The sequence below is a fragment of the Lasioglossum baleicum genome, chromosome 19 (assembly GCF_051020765.1).
Source record: "Lasioglossum baleicum chromosome 19, iyLasBale1, whole genome shotgun sequence".
Taxonomy (NCBI): domain Eukaryota; kingdom Metazoa; phylum Arthropoda; class Insecta; order Hymenoptera; family Halictidae; genus Lasioglossum; species Lasioglossum baleicum.
This window is the reverse complement of record NC_134947.1, coordinates 2203171-2217345: the sequence shown is the minus strand read 5'-3', so window position 1 is coordinate 2217345 and position 14175 is coordinate 2203171. Positions and strand designations below refer to the sequence as shown.

General features: G+C 51.4%; 1 protein-coding gene across 1 annotated transcript in view; it reads left to right on the top strand.

Moving 5' to 3' along the window:
• Positions 1 to 11838: 11838 nt before the first annotated feature.
• Positions 11839 to 14175, top strand: part of LOC143218320 (uncharacterized) — a 94172-nt gene continuing 91835 nt past the window's right edge. Inside the window, exon 1 of the mRNA XM_076443453.1 lies at positions 11839 to 11963. The gene's annotated coding sequence lies outside the window, so the exon portion shown is untranslated. The remainder of the gene's footprint in view (positions 11964 to 14175) is intronic.

The following is a 14175-nucleotide window of genomic DNA, read 5'->3' as shown; positions in this document are numbered from 1 at the left end:
CCCTCGTATTCCCCTCCGCGGAATACCGAAGAACGGAGGCCGGAAACTTTCCCTAGAACCTCGACGCAACCCTCCCCGGGTATCAGCGGGGAAATGTATTGCCGGGGGACTCCGTTAACGGAGGTCATGCGGCGGTGGCGTACAAAATTTTCCGGGGCGCCCGGGGAAGACTCTGCAGCCTTCCTCGAACGCCTCGAGGATCACCGGAGAAACAGCAACATCCCGGATAGATATTTGCTCCGCTGCCTGACCGTCTGTTTGGAGAGTACGGCATTACACTGGTACAAGAGGAGGGCCGCGGAAATAGATACGTGGACCGAGTTCGTACACGAGTTCTGGGATTATTTCGGCGACCCGGAATACCAGGACACCTTAACGCGAAACATTAAAGATCGTTCGCAAGGGGAACATGAACCCGTTCGCGACTACCTCACGAGCATGGGAGGGATGTTCGATAGATTAGTACCACCGTGGCCGGAGGATAAGAAGGTGAATCGGACATACTGGGGAGCGAAGCCGCTCATTAGAAACGCGATTTCGTTAGCCAATATCACCAGATTCCCTCAGCTGGAGAAGGCGTTAATAGTGGCTGAACGCGAATCCGATAGTCAGAAATTAAAACGTAATCCGAAGCCATCAGAGATGGCCCATCCGATATTCGCGTATGACCCCAACCGCCACGCCTCTCATAAACAACCGGGGAGAGGGAGGAACGTGCAATTCGAATACGCAAACGCGATAGCTGCCGGAAGTGGCGAAACGAGTAACCGATCACCCAACCCCGAATACGGAAAATCCCGTCTCGGACCGGGTAAACGGGACTCTTTAGCGCCGTGCGCGAAAAATTTTTCAGCTGCCGGGCGAAGGGAATCGGGCTACCGGTCAGAGTCGAGGGACCAATCGTATAGAACCCCACCCGGGAAACCGGGAGAAACCGCGAACACCGAGCGGCGAACAGAACCGACGCGCGACAGACAACGCGCCACCGGGGATTCGTCGTTCGAGTGCTGGAACTGTCGGAAGATAGGACATAGGTCGCGGGATTGCCGGGAAGCCCCGCAAATACATTGCTACGGGTGTGGAGCGCCGGGCATAACCAGACAGAACTGCCGGAAATGCGAAAGGTCAGCGGGAAACGGGGGGAGGAGTTACTCGAAGGGGCCAGAGGGACTCCGCCGGAATTAGTATTAGGCCCGAGTATTACCATTCGGAGAAAAGAGACCGCCACTATTAACTGTCGAAACACTGATAGGAACGCTGCCGGTTCGCGCCCTAGTGGATTCGGGGTCGTCGATCACTTTCGTTAGTAGGGAAGTATTAGAACAGGTTGACGACGGCGTAGTATCCATAGAAGATACAGAAAAGCCGTGTTACTTCCTCCTGGCCACGGGGACAATCAATCGAGCCGTCGAGCGGGCCCGTTTCGTATTGAAAATTGGAAAAAAGGAACACCAGATCTCGGCGCGCGTTTTGGAACGTCTCGTGACCCCTCTCCTGTTGGGTACCGATTCGATTGTACTCTTCGGGATTGTTGCAGAGTTTCATAAGGCAATCTGGTATTTTGCGTCTCACCCGGATGAGAAATTTCCCTTCGATGACGCTTCGCCAGCCGCCGTATGTTGTGGGTTACAGATCTTGAGTGATGCGGAACAAGATCAGTTAACGAAATTCCTCGAGACCGAGCTGCCGGAGTTTAAAAAGATCAAGGGATTGACCGACTTGATCAGCCACCGAATAGACGTGGACGGTCACCCACCCATTAAACAGCGCTATTATGCCGTCTCTCCGAAGATTCAGGAGGCAATTTACGCCGAAGTTGACACCTTACTGGCGGACGGCATAATAGAGCCGTCACAGAGTGGCTGGTCAAGCCCAATAGTCATGGTTAAGAAGCCCAACGGGAAGTATCGTTTCTGTTTGGACTTTAGAAAGGTGAACGAGGTCTCGAGGAAAGACGCGTACCCCTTACCGCTCATGACTCAGATATTGGATAAACTGCGATCCGCAAAATACATCTCGACCCTCGATCTCAGTCAGGCCTACTTTCAGATCCCGTTGGAATCGAACAGTCGCGAGATAACCGCGTTTACGGTGCCGGGTAAAGGTCTTTTTCATTTCCGTAGAATGCCGTATGGGCTGACAGGAGCCCCGGCTACATTTCAACGATTACTAGACCGTCTGATTGGGCCTGAAATGGAACCCCACGCGTTTTCTTATTTAGATGACGTAATCATCGTCACAAAAACGTTCGAGGAACACCTAGTCTGGTTGAAACGCGTGTTAGACCGAATAAAAGCTGCCGGGTTTTGTTGTCAGCAGAGAAGGCTTAACGGTCGATCCGGATAAAATCCAACCGATTGTGTCATACCCAGCCCCGAAGAACGTGAAGCAAGTGCGGCGTTTCTTAGGGATGGCTTCCTGGTATAGGAGGTTCATCCCGGGATTCGCTACACTTGCGGAGCCGTTAAACCAACTGCTTCGGAAGGATTGCGAGTGGGTTTGGGAGGACGGACAGCAATCCGCCTTCGAAACCCTCCGCGAAATGATAGCTACCGCACCGACACTATCCTGTCCGGACTTCGAAGTACCATTTACGGTACAAACCGACGCGAGTACTGTCGGGTTAGGCGCTGTGCTGACACAGGAGATCGACGGTACTGAGAAAGTAATTGCATTCGCGAGTCGCGCTCTTACGCTGCCGGAACGAAAGTATTCGGCCACGGAGTTGGAATGCTTAGCGATAGTCTGGGCGGTACAGAAATTTAGGCCGTATCTGGAGGGGTATAAATTCACGGTGATCACGGATCACAATAGCTTACGGTGGCTGCGCAAATTACAAAACCCCTCGGGGAGGTTGGCGCGATGGGCTTTACAACTCCTCGAATACGACTTCGAAGTCGTATATCGGCAGGGGGCCCTCAACCGAGTGCCGGATGCACTCTCGCGAGCGTATGAGGGTAGGGAGGTCATCGAGGGAGAAGTAGAGATTGCGGCTGCCGTGCGTGCGAGGTGGTACGAGAGCAAGTTCGCGGAGGTAGAGGGGAACCCTCAGAAATTTAAGGACTGGTCGATTCGGAATGGGGAATTATTTTGCCGGAGAACCGACCCCCTGATCGCGGAGACCTTAGGTCGAGATGGGGACGAGTGGAAATTGGTGGTCCCCGAGGAGCGCAGGACCGAGATCTTGCAGGAGGCACATGATGGTCCCCAAGCCGGACACTTAGGTATCGAGAAGACATACCACCGCGTCGCGACCAGATACTACTGGCCGGGCATGTACCGAACAACGGTGGAATACGTAAGACGCTGTACCACTTGCCAGCTGACGAAGGTGGAGCAGTCGCTCCCTTCAGGGCTGATGGGTCGGCGCCGTATCGACATGCCCTGGTCAGTAGTCGCTGCCGATATCATGGGACCATTCCCTCCTAGCAAGTCCGGTCATGCATACCTCCTCGTGATGCAGGACCTATTTACCAAGTGGATTGAGTGCGCCCCACTCCGAAGAGCGACCGGTCCTAAAATTGCGGAGGCCCTCGAAAGCCTCATTTTTTCGCGGTGGGGGACACCGGATGTGCTCCTCACCGATAACGGGACGGAATTCGCAAACAAATGTTTGCAGGAGTTAGCGAGAGAATACGGCATTCGTATTACTACGACCCCTCCGTACCACCCGCAGGCAAACCCCGTAGAAAGAGTCAATCGAATCTTAAAAACCATGATGGTGGCGTACATCGGGAGGGATCACCGAGAATGGGATGTCCACTTAGACAAATTCAGATTCGCGTACAACACGGCGCATCATTCGGTTCTAAAGACTTCTCCAGCATTTTTAAATTTCGGGCGAGAGCCGAGGCCAGCGAAATGCTTGCGGGCGAGCAGCGAGCCGCCGCTAGAAATAGATGTCGAATCCACAGAACAGTGGAAAGGCAGGGTTGCCCAACTGCAAACGTTACGCAGTTGGGTTGTAGAAAATCTTGAGGATGCGTATAATAATCAGGCGCGTTATTATAACGAAAAGCATAGGAATGTAGAATTCGAGGTCGGGGATAAAGTAATGAAAAGACAAAGAATCCTTTCATCTGCGGCACAGCACGTCGCAGCGAAATTAGCCTCCAAATACACCGGTCCCGTCGTGATAACGCGAAAGTTATCATCGGTGGTATACGGGTTGTCGACCGAAGACGGCAGAGATTTGGGGAAAGCGCACGTCAGCGATCTTAAAGCGTACCGTCCATCATACGCACCAGAAATAAGTAGCTGAATGTTTGAGATTTCCCTACAGTGTTTACAAGAACCGCTGCCGGATGGAGGGGGCTACTGCAACACCGAACGCTGCCGGAACCATGACGCCGATCGGGGAGCTGTGCGCCGCCCTGGAAAGAATTCACGGCTCCGACGATTGGAAAGCAGTAAGAGGACTGCTGCAAGGGTACCTGGCGAAGGGCCACCAGCGAACCGTGGCCACCCAGACGCCACGAAGTCAGCTGCCGGACGTGAACGAAACCGAGACTTCGATCTACCGGTCGGCCGAGGAGAGGCCGGAATCGGACCAAGGGGAGGTGCAGGTGATGGAGGACCTGGAGTCCACCCTCGAGGGGGTCGAGGACCTGCCGGTTGATCCCCCAGGTGCAGGAGCAATGTTGCCGGAAGAGGCAACTATGGAAGGAACAACATCCGCGACGGAGGGGCCCATCGAAGGGCAAGACAAGGGGAGCGAACCCCTACCAGGGGCGGATGAGTCGGAAACCCGAAACACCGAAGAAGCCCATACACCAGCCCGGGGCACAGCGGAATTGGCCGACATCAGCGACGGAACTGTGGAGACCGCTGCCGGGCGAACAGAAGACGCTGCCGGAGAAAGGGGGGAAATCGTCCCAGTAATGGCGAACGAACCAGCGGAAGCCACCTGCTTGACGGACCGGGAGGGACACGCAGGGGCAAACGCACCCTCGACAACCATCGATCCCGAGGAGGCCGCCGCGCCTGGGAAGGCTGCAGGCTCGAACAGTAATGCCGGGGGAGAGACAGTGCCGAGGGAGAAGGAGCACCAGCCAGAAGGAGACAACGATTTCGCCTGGGTGCATCGACACGGGCTGGCCCGGCTACGGCTGGAAAAAGCGAGGGCCTCGATGCGAGAAGCAAGCATAACAGCCTCCAAAACACCGAAGAAGGAGGAAGTAAAACCTAGTACCTCCGGAGAGAGGCCGGGAAAAGCTGCCGGAAGGCCCGAAGGTGCCACACCAGTGTGGGTGTACGAAAAGGGCGCTAAAGTACCAACGCTAGAGTGGTTTGTACCCACCGCGGAACAAAAGGGAGAAGGACCAAGCTGCCGGAAAGGGAGCCAGCCAGTGGCCAGAGAGAGCAGGGAGCCACCCACTGCATGGCAGCGCAAGGCCGGTCCGGGCAGGCGCTACACCGAGGACGATCTGAAAGCCCGACAAGAAGGGTGTTGGAGTTGCGGCTCCAAGGAGCACCGGCAGCGAAACTGCACTAACCCCCGAAGCGATTACTGCTTTCGCTGCGGACGTCCCGGGTTCTCCGTCAAGTCGTGCCCCCTGTGCGGACCAAGATGGAAGGTGGGGGGTCCCCACAACCCATGGTGATGCCGGATGATGGGTGTTGCTGTTACGTTTAAGTTAGTACGTTAACGAGAATAGAAAGACTGATTTTTTTTTGTTCCTTTTCAGTGATTATAAGATACTCAATACGTTACATTATTCTGTAAACCCCAAGAATGGCCCGGGGTGAAAATAAATGGGGCAATAGCTGCCGGTTAGGAGGCGATATATACTCTTTTGTCATTTCTGTGCCCGAACCCCACCTCGAACCGTTTACGTGACTTTAGCGATATTAAGCGAGCGTTTCAGGTAGCTGCCAGTAGAATAGGAGGCCTCGTCCGAAACACTGTACATGTGAGCGTAAGTATTTGTTTCTGTATCGTCTGGGTAATGGTGCACGGGTATTGTGTTTGTCGAAATACCGAGGAACGACCGAGGTCGAGCGTTCGCTACCGAGCCTACCAGAGATCTGGCGGAGGTTTCCCACGGGTATGACCCGGTCTCTCCCAGGGGGGGAGGAGTTGTGACGTGGCAGTTTTGCCAACGTCACCCGATGCCGTTTATCGGAAGACCGGGTCACCCTCTGGCAGCCTAATACACGAGAGGCGCCGTGGCGAGCGCTCGCCCTGGGTGCGAACGAGACCCATGGGCGAGTTCTAATATTTTTGAGCGTCGCGCCAATTGCGCGACGCGTATCTGCAGGACCGTAGTCGGGCCCCAGGGGGGACCCGAAGCACCTCTCCCGCCGAGGAAAACACAGAGACCGGCGCCGGCGACAATTGCAACACCGCGAGGAAAGAGGAATCGACGGGGCACAGGAAAATCAACCTGGAGGCGCCGACAAGGACGGACGATGCCAAGCAAGGAATCTCAGCTGTCTTGCCGTCGCCTCATCCGGAGAGAAACCGGATCGCTGCCGGATTGGCTCCTGTCGATCACCTCTGCGGGAAGCAGCCAATACCTACGCGACGCTGCCGGAGAACCACCGAATCGCCGAGCGCCAGGGACCGTCACGCAGGGCTAGGCCCTGTCCGAAAATCTATCCGCGATAGGTCGAACTGCGTGCGGGGGGATCAGAGCGGCAAGGGGGGGACGCTTCTCTTCCGCGTTCCCGAGACACGCAGCGAAGGATCACTTCTTCGTTGGCTCGAGATACCGAAAGTCGCGAGTAGAATTTGTACGATTGCGTAATTCTAAGTATTTTGTAATCTCACGAAGAAACGCTGCCGGAAACGAGGGACGAGGAAGCGAACATCAACCGTTACCCTGGGTAAGCTTTCGCCAGTTCTCTTTTCGTTAAAGTGATTCTTCTCGCGTTGGCTCGGTAGTGTGTCGTGTCCGCGATCGCGTTGCAGAAGCACCGACGGGAATTCGTAGCTGCCGGTGTTCGAGACGGGTTCAAAGTAATCCGCAAACGGCGAGAATCCGTCGGAGATCAAGAGCGCGAGGAATTTCGCGGGTGCTAGTGCCAGAGGTCGGTTAGCGAGGATCCGAGTATAGTTGACCTCGCTATACGAGGTGAAGGAGGTTTTTCGAGTGCTAGGCGCCATTTCTTTTCGAGGATCCGCGTATCTTGATCGTTTAAATTCGAACCTCGAGTCGTCCCACGGTGCGACGCCGCCACGTGCTCTCGTCGTATTTCCGCGACTTGTTCCGCCGGCGAGAAGCTAATGATAACGCGTATTCCATCCGAATTCGGGCGTAAAACGCGAAAATCGTGAACGCCGACAATAAAATCACGTTGCTGCCGGATTCGTAGCGAACAGAAACGGACCAGGAAAGGTCGAAGCGCGCGTACAACGAGCTCTCGTTGCCGAACACCTGTTACGCGCCGGTTAACCTCAAAACGCTGCCGGTCGCTGCCGGCTGCGTCATTATAACATCGAAACAATAAATTGTGTTAACCAAGATAGTACGAGAGTGTTTATTGCGTGAGAAACCTTCCCGCCGCGGGGAATGCCTCGTGTTCGACCCGCGTAGAATCCTGCGACCATTCGTGAACATCTTCGCGTAATTTCGATTGTCGCAGGCTCGTATGTCGGTCTCTCTCTCTCTCTCGCGGTGATTATTAGCGGATTTCGCGTGGCACCTTCGGTGCCTGGCGCCCGAGCTTCACGTAAGATATCTTGAGAGACGACGAGCCTGCGTACAATTTTTTGTCCCGAGTGGACCACGTTTCGCGCGGCCGAACGTGGCCCGGCGGAAACGCCTGTAAATACTCGGTGTCGCTATCGTTTCGTGAGAAACGAGAAACGACGTGACAGTAGTTACTGGAGTGTTTCACGTCTCATGTGTGCCGTATGAAATTTTTAGGTGCTGTGTACAGAGTTGCAGAGTACGTACATAGTAGGCGAAATGACACTATTGGTTTCCCTAAAATGAATATTTTATTATTTTCCGGTGTATCTGAAATAATTTTTGATATCGTATATTAGGTTCGAAGAAAAGTTCTGTCGCATTTCAATGCTAATTAGTCATTGGGATACGGGAATTACCTGACAGGTTACCTGAAAGATGGCAACAAGTTGTTGAATTTCGAAGAGAAAGAATCTTAGAATACAACTATATTTTTTAACATTTTTTCACACTTGAACCAGTGGAAACGTTTGCAGAACAAAGATATGTCTAATATTGTTCCTAATAATTATTTTAAATCATTATTTATTAATAAGAATTCACCAAGTGGCAGGAACGTTTCCTATTCCCATGATGTTGTAAAGGAGAACTACCGATAGTTTACCTAAGGAGTTGTGGAGCCCATAAAAACCTTTTTTTTGTGCCACGCACAGCTAAGAGCCCTGCTCCCTGCTGTGGGGCTGTCAACCCGCTCGAGAGATATGGCCTCACCGGCTCGAAGAAAAGAATCGGAGCCGATTCGCCGGAATCGCTCAGATATGAACTGTGCCACTTAAACCTGGGTAAGAATATCGGCCCGGCTGCAGAAACCGGTGAGCTATGAATCGACCCTTATTCAGGCGGCCTGTTTCTGGCGCCTCACCCTGTATCCAATATTTTTATTGCGTTTCATATATGAGAATACAATATACCTTCGAACTAGTGGGTCACTAAATCATTTCAACGAAAAAATGATTTCATTAGTTTTGATAAAAAAAACGGGATTCAATGTTTTTCAATTTTCAGAATTTGCAGATGATGAGGGAGGTAATGAGGCAGTTGTCGAGAAAGATAAAGATGGAGAAGAAGAGGAGGGAGATATCGGGGGAGAAGACAGTAAACCGAAGCTCGCGGGGTAGGGTCATTAGAAGACCGAGCAAATTCAAGGAGTTCAACAATGCTTCTACCACATCGAATTCTAATACGTCGCAGGAGCCCGATAAGTTGGAGGCGGACCTGGCCAAGCTCTTGGGATCCTCCTCCGATACGGAGGAACTAGTACTTTTCGAGGACCCACCCCACCCAGCATCACTCATCCCACAATCCCCCTCCCTCTCCCTTGTAACAACCTGGTTTCCGTCGTCACGTCGGGAATTTCCTCCTTCGTCAATATAGCTCGCCGCTCCAGAGTTCGATGTTCGACGAGAGGAAAAATGTCGATGGGGAACGGGACGTGGTACACGGGTTCAAAATAACGACACTGATGTTTTCACTGACATGCTCGCTGCCGACGAGGACGCGCACGCGGGTTCTTCGGAATCGCGTTTCCGCGGCGGTTCACGCGATAACCGCGACGTTCGGGTACGGATACGCGTTATTCTCTCGGGCGCGTACGTCGCGGTTTTCCAGTACGGGACGCGTTACTTTCTCGGGTACGACGCGCGTGTATTTCGGGACCGGTAATTGGGAAATCAGGATGGTATGGGAATTCCCTGCCCGAGTCTGGTCATTCGGATATGTGACGTGGCGGTGCGCCGTACGCCATAATCCTCTCGGCTGGTTCAGCGACGACGAGCGACGGTTCGTCGTGCTCGTCGTTCGTTTCCGTCGGCGGTACACCTTAACGGACTCGCCGGTGGTGCACCGTGGCAAGAGAAAGAGTGACGGTACGTCGTGCTCTGGCTATGCTACAGGAAACAGGGCATTTTAGGAAGGAGGAGGGCTCCCGGCCTGAGTCTGGTCGGTTGGATTTCAACGTGGCGGGACGCCGTGCGTTTACGTCCTCTCAGGCGGTTCTACGGCGACGAGAGATGGTTCATCGTGCTCGTCGTTCGTTCTCGCAGACGGTACGTCGTGACGAGGTAGCCGGTGGTGCACCTTGACTCTTTTCGAGAAGCTGTACGCCTTACTCTACCTTGGTGGAACGTAGTTCGTCACCGTCGGGATGCCTCCCTGGGACAGGGACGTTGGTTCACAAGATGGCGGTACGCCGTACTCTGTCTACATAGTTCGGAACTGCAAGGAATACTTACTGGAGAGAACCGATTCAACTCGAGTCTCGATTGCGAAAAGCTCCCGCGGTCGCGTCGCGGCTTTTCTGACTATTCGTTCGAAGAAGTCGGCGACGGTGCGGCGCTAAACTTCGCGAATCTTCTACTGTTCTCGACCGCGTGCTAGACAACCGTTTCTCGTCCTTTTCCGTCGGTACTGTGTCGTCGCGCGGTCGTCGCGTAGAGCGTGACGCATATCGGTGGTGCGCGCCGGTTCGGATCGGTTTTTTTCGGCTCGGTTCGGTTCGCCTCGGTGCGCCTTGATACCTGGTTCTACTAGTAACAGGCCTGCCCGTTACAGGTCTGTTACACCCTTATATCCCAACATATCCCAGCCCCCTTCCCCGACCCTGTGCGTTGCACTTCATCACCCGTCTCACCAAATTACCCTCCACCGAATCCCACCATTGTCGCCCGCTCGCCTGCGCCTGTCGCCTGCGCTTCTCTCGCCGACGCCTCTCTCGCCTGCGCCTCTCTCCGCTGCTCTTCCGAGTATGGAGGAGTGGCAACTGTAAGTTTTGTATTTATTTTCAAATTTAGTAATAATTATAATTACATTTTATAGCACATGGTATAATGTTTGTATTTGTTTTAGTGTGCAGCAGCGAATGCAAGAAATGTAGGACATGATAGTACGGCAAGGCGCCAAGTTGGAGTGAGTACAATATCATTATCAGTATTTGTGTAAATCATTTTAATGGAAAATATGTGTCGTTTATTAATTTCTCGTTTCTTAGTGAGCTGGTCCAATTGCGGGAGACCGTGGCCCGCATGGAAGCCAAAATGGAGTAAGTATATCATCATTATCAGTATTTGTTTAAATCATATCAATCGTTTTAATCATTCTTAAATATGTGTCGTTTATTAATTTTTCAGGGGGATACAGGAAGTAGTGTCGTTACAGTACGCGGGAGAGCAACCGCAGTGCCTTCCTCTGCGGACTGCAGTAAGTATATCACATCACACCGATAATATAAGTAAGTGTATCAAATTTATCAATATGCAAACTCATGCTTATCTTTTTTCAGATTGGATACTTTGCCCAATTGGGTGGGCATTCGTTGAAGGATGCAGTGAATGTATATTTCAAAGATGCCTTCTCCCGGGACATCATCGATAAGTACACTTGGTAGGTACCAAGGGGAGCCCAGGCCTGAATGATACGCATATAATAGAGGCGATGTATGGTAAGCATTGTACATTTTTTATTTAATTTAATTTCATTATTAAAATTCATTGTTTGTCTTGGTTCATTTATTGTTTAGTAATATTCATCTCGATTTAAACGAATGTTTCAGCGGCTACCCGGCATTCCAGCAGCTTCCCGAAACCGGACAAACGGTCTTTCAGAGAAGCGGCGAAAGCTGCTATGAAAGCCGCGAAACAGCGAATTCGTCCGCGGGGCAAAAGCGTCACCCCCGACGCCATCGCCATCGCTATCACCCGAGAGCACGACCGCTGGGAATTCGCAGCCTCCCCCACTCCACCTTGAAACGGCGATGATATAGAAGTGCGCCGTAAGTATATTATAGTAAAATTATAATAAAAGTGAGTATAGCCTAAACCAGGCATGGGCAATTTTGCCTCAATTGAGGCAAAACTGTCCCCACCGTAGCGCCCACTGTCCCCCACCAGCATCCGTCGTTACTATGTAGGAAGGACGCGTTTCGCTTGTCGCAAGCAGTGCGCAGGCCTCGTGCATCGGAGCCACGAGGAGCGCCACCGAAAGGAAGCTTGGTGGGGGAAGCAGGCGTTTGAGGGGCTCCACCCGTGCCCACGCCTGGCCTAAACAATCAGTATGAAAACAAATGCTTATTTTTTTTAGGTTGGGCACTTCGTTCAGTGCTCTTGCATTGCGATGGTGGAATAGGCCTACTGGAGATACCACTGAAAAAAAACGCATTGTCAATATATAGTACCTCCTGGGGAATGCGGAAACCTATTGAATCGGCTTCCCAAGGAGGAGAAGGGAAAAAGCTACGGCAACCGAGGAAGAGGAAGGCCTCTAATTTCTGGTGTGGTACGTATATCTAATTATGCCATTCAACACACGTATACATATTGTTAGACACGATCTGCAGTCTTTCCAAGATTCAGCGTCGCGCGAACCCCCACTCGTCGTCCCGACAGTAACGCGGCGAATAGATACTTCTAAGCGAGCTCCCATGTATGTATGAACGGTGGGGTACCCACCGATAAACGTAAATAGGACCTCCAGCCGGATTTTCTCAGTGTGTTCCTTGTAAACTCCTCTGCGAGAACAACGTGAATACATATACACGATCGAGCGCCTTTAGCCAAAGTAACCGGTAATCTCTCCTCTGCGAGACACTTTATAAGATTCGTCTCTCCCCTGCGAGAGGCTACGATATTGTGGGTGATAGCTACTCCGTAGCACCGGTGAAAAATAAACGTTCTCTGTGACTAGTATAACGCGATTGACCAGTGAGTTCGAATCATTTCAACGACCGAATTTCGACCAATCCTACCCTCCTACTTTGCACGCGATTCCAGCAATTTTAAGTGCACTGACTCTCCAACTCGACAAGGGTCGGTGCAACACATATATTGTACATTTTTCTACAATTTCTCATTCTTAAACACATATTAGAAAAATTCTACAGACTTGAATATAGAAAATTTAATAAATTATTTTATGAATATAAAAAACACAATATCACAGTAAATTGAATAAATTGTTAGGATTGAATGATAGGAATTTTTCATTTAATGAATCTACTGATACTGTTCAGGCGAACCGACACGCATCCGATCCGCTTTCACCGACTTCGCGTAGCCGAGCGGATGACGTCACGTCAGCCGCGCGACCCCCCACTTCGTGATACGCCGAACGCGTGATTTTCGGTTACGCACCTGCTGATCGAGGACTCGTTCTTCTGTTAAAAGGGGCCGTCTCCTAGCAGATGACGGTCGCGCGTGAACACTCACACACCGCTAGAGTACACTCACACACCGCTAGACCACGTATACGTACGCGAGAATTGCTAGGATCAGGGAAATAGGTTCTGATTTCTCGATAATGCAAAGACGGGGGTTTTTATTAATCAAAATCGCTAGATAAAAGATCAATCTAGCGCGCTGTTTGCTTCAAAAGTCGTTCTTTTACGTTTCCGAGCAATGATTTTGCAATATTTGGCTGCATGTTGCCCGTCGGAGAAGCTAGTACGCCGGCGTGACTGTAGCGCCATCTGACGGGCAACATGCGACGGGCAACATGCAGCCGAATATTGCAAAATCATTGCTCGGAAACGTAAAAGAACGACTTTTGAAGCAAACAGCGCGCTAGATTGATCTTTTATCTAGCGATTTTGACTAATAAAAACCCCCGGCTTTGCATTATCGAGAAATCAGAACCCATTTCCCTGATCCTAGCAATTCTCGCGTACGTATACGTGGTCTAGCGGTGTGTGAGTGTTCACGCGCGACCGTCATCTGCTAGGAGACGGCCCCCTTAACGACCACCGCGAAGACCACATCGTGCGTACATATCGTCAGCAAAACAATATTCGGTTCGCATTTATACGTTAATATTCTCGCAACTCTCGTAACGTTCAGGGCAACCAAGTGTATCGTGTTGTTAACTAACTGAATTAAAGTTCTTGTTAAACGAAGTGCATTATTGCGTAAATCAACCACGGTCCTCTCAGAATTTGGTATCCGATCTCCCAACAGATACTAATTGTCTGGACAACGTTTCATTAGATGTCAATAATAACAAATGGGTTAAGAACTTAACTAACATTGAAATGCCTGAAAATGTTGAAAAAGTACTCGAATTAGGTCCTAAATTTGCATTAGCAACACACCAAAAATTCATTACATCCTCTAAATTCATAGCTTCTATTTTCCGGGACTTTGATACCAGTAAACTAATTATTATTTGTATACAGGGTGTCCCAGAACAAGTGTCGTTCCTTGAAATGGGAGGTTCCTGAGACCATTCTAAGAGACATTTTCCTTTGCACCAATGTCAACTGCGGCTTTGTTTAGAAGTTATTAACGAAAAACACGGACCAATCAGAGCGCGCCCTGGCCCGGCGCGCCAAGCCGCGCCGGCAAGCGAGTGTCGCGGTACGCCGTGACATCGCATCGTGACGGCGCGGCGGCCCAGGGCGCGCTCTGATTGGTCCGTGTTTTTCGTTAATAACTCCTAAACAAAGCCGCAGTTGACATTGGTGCAAAGGAAAATGTCTCTTAGAATGGTCTCAGGA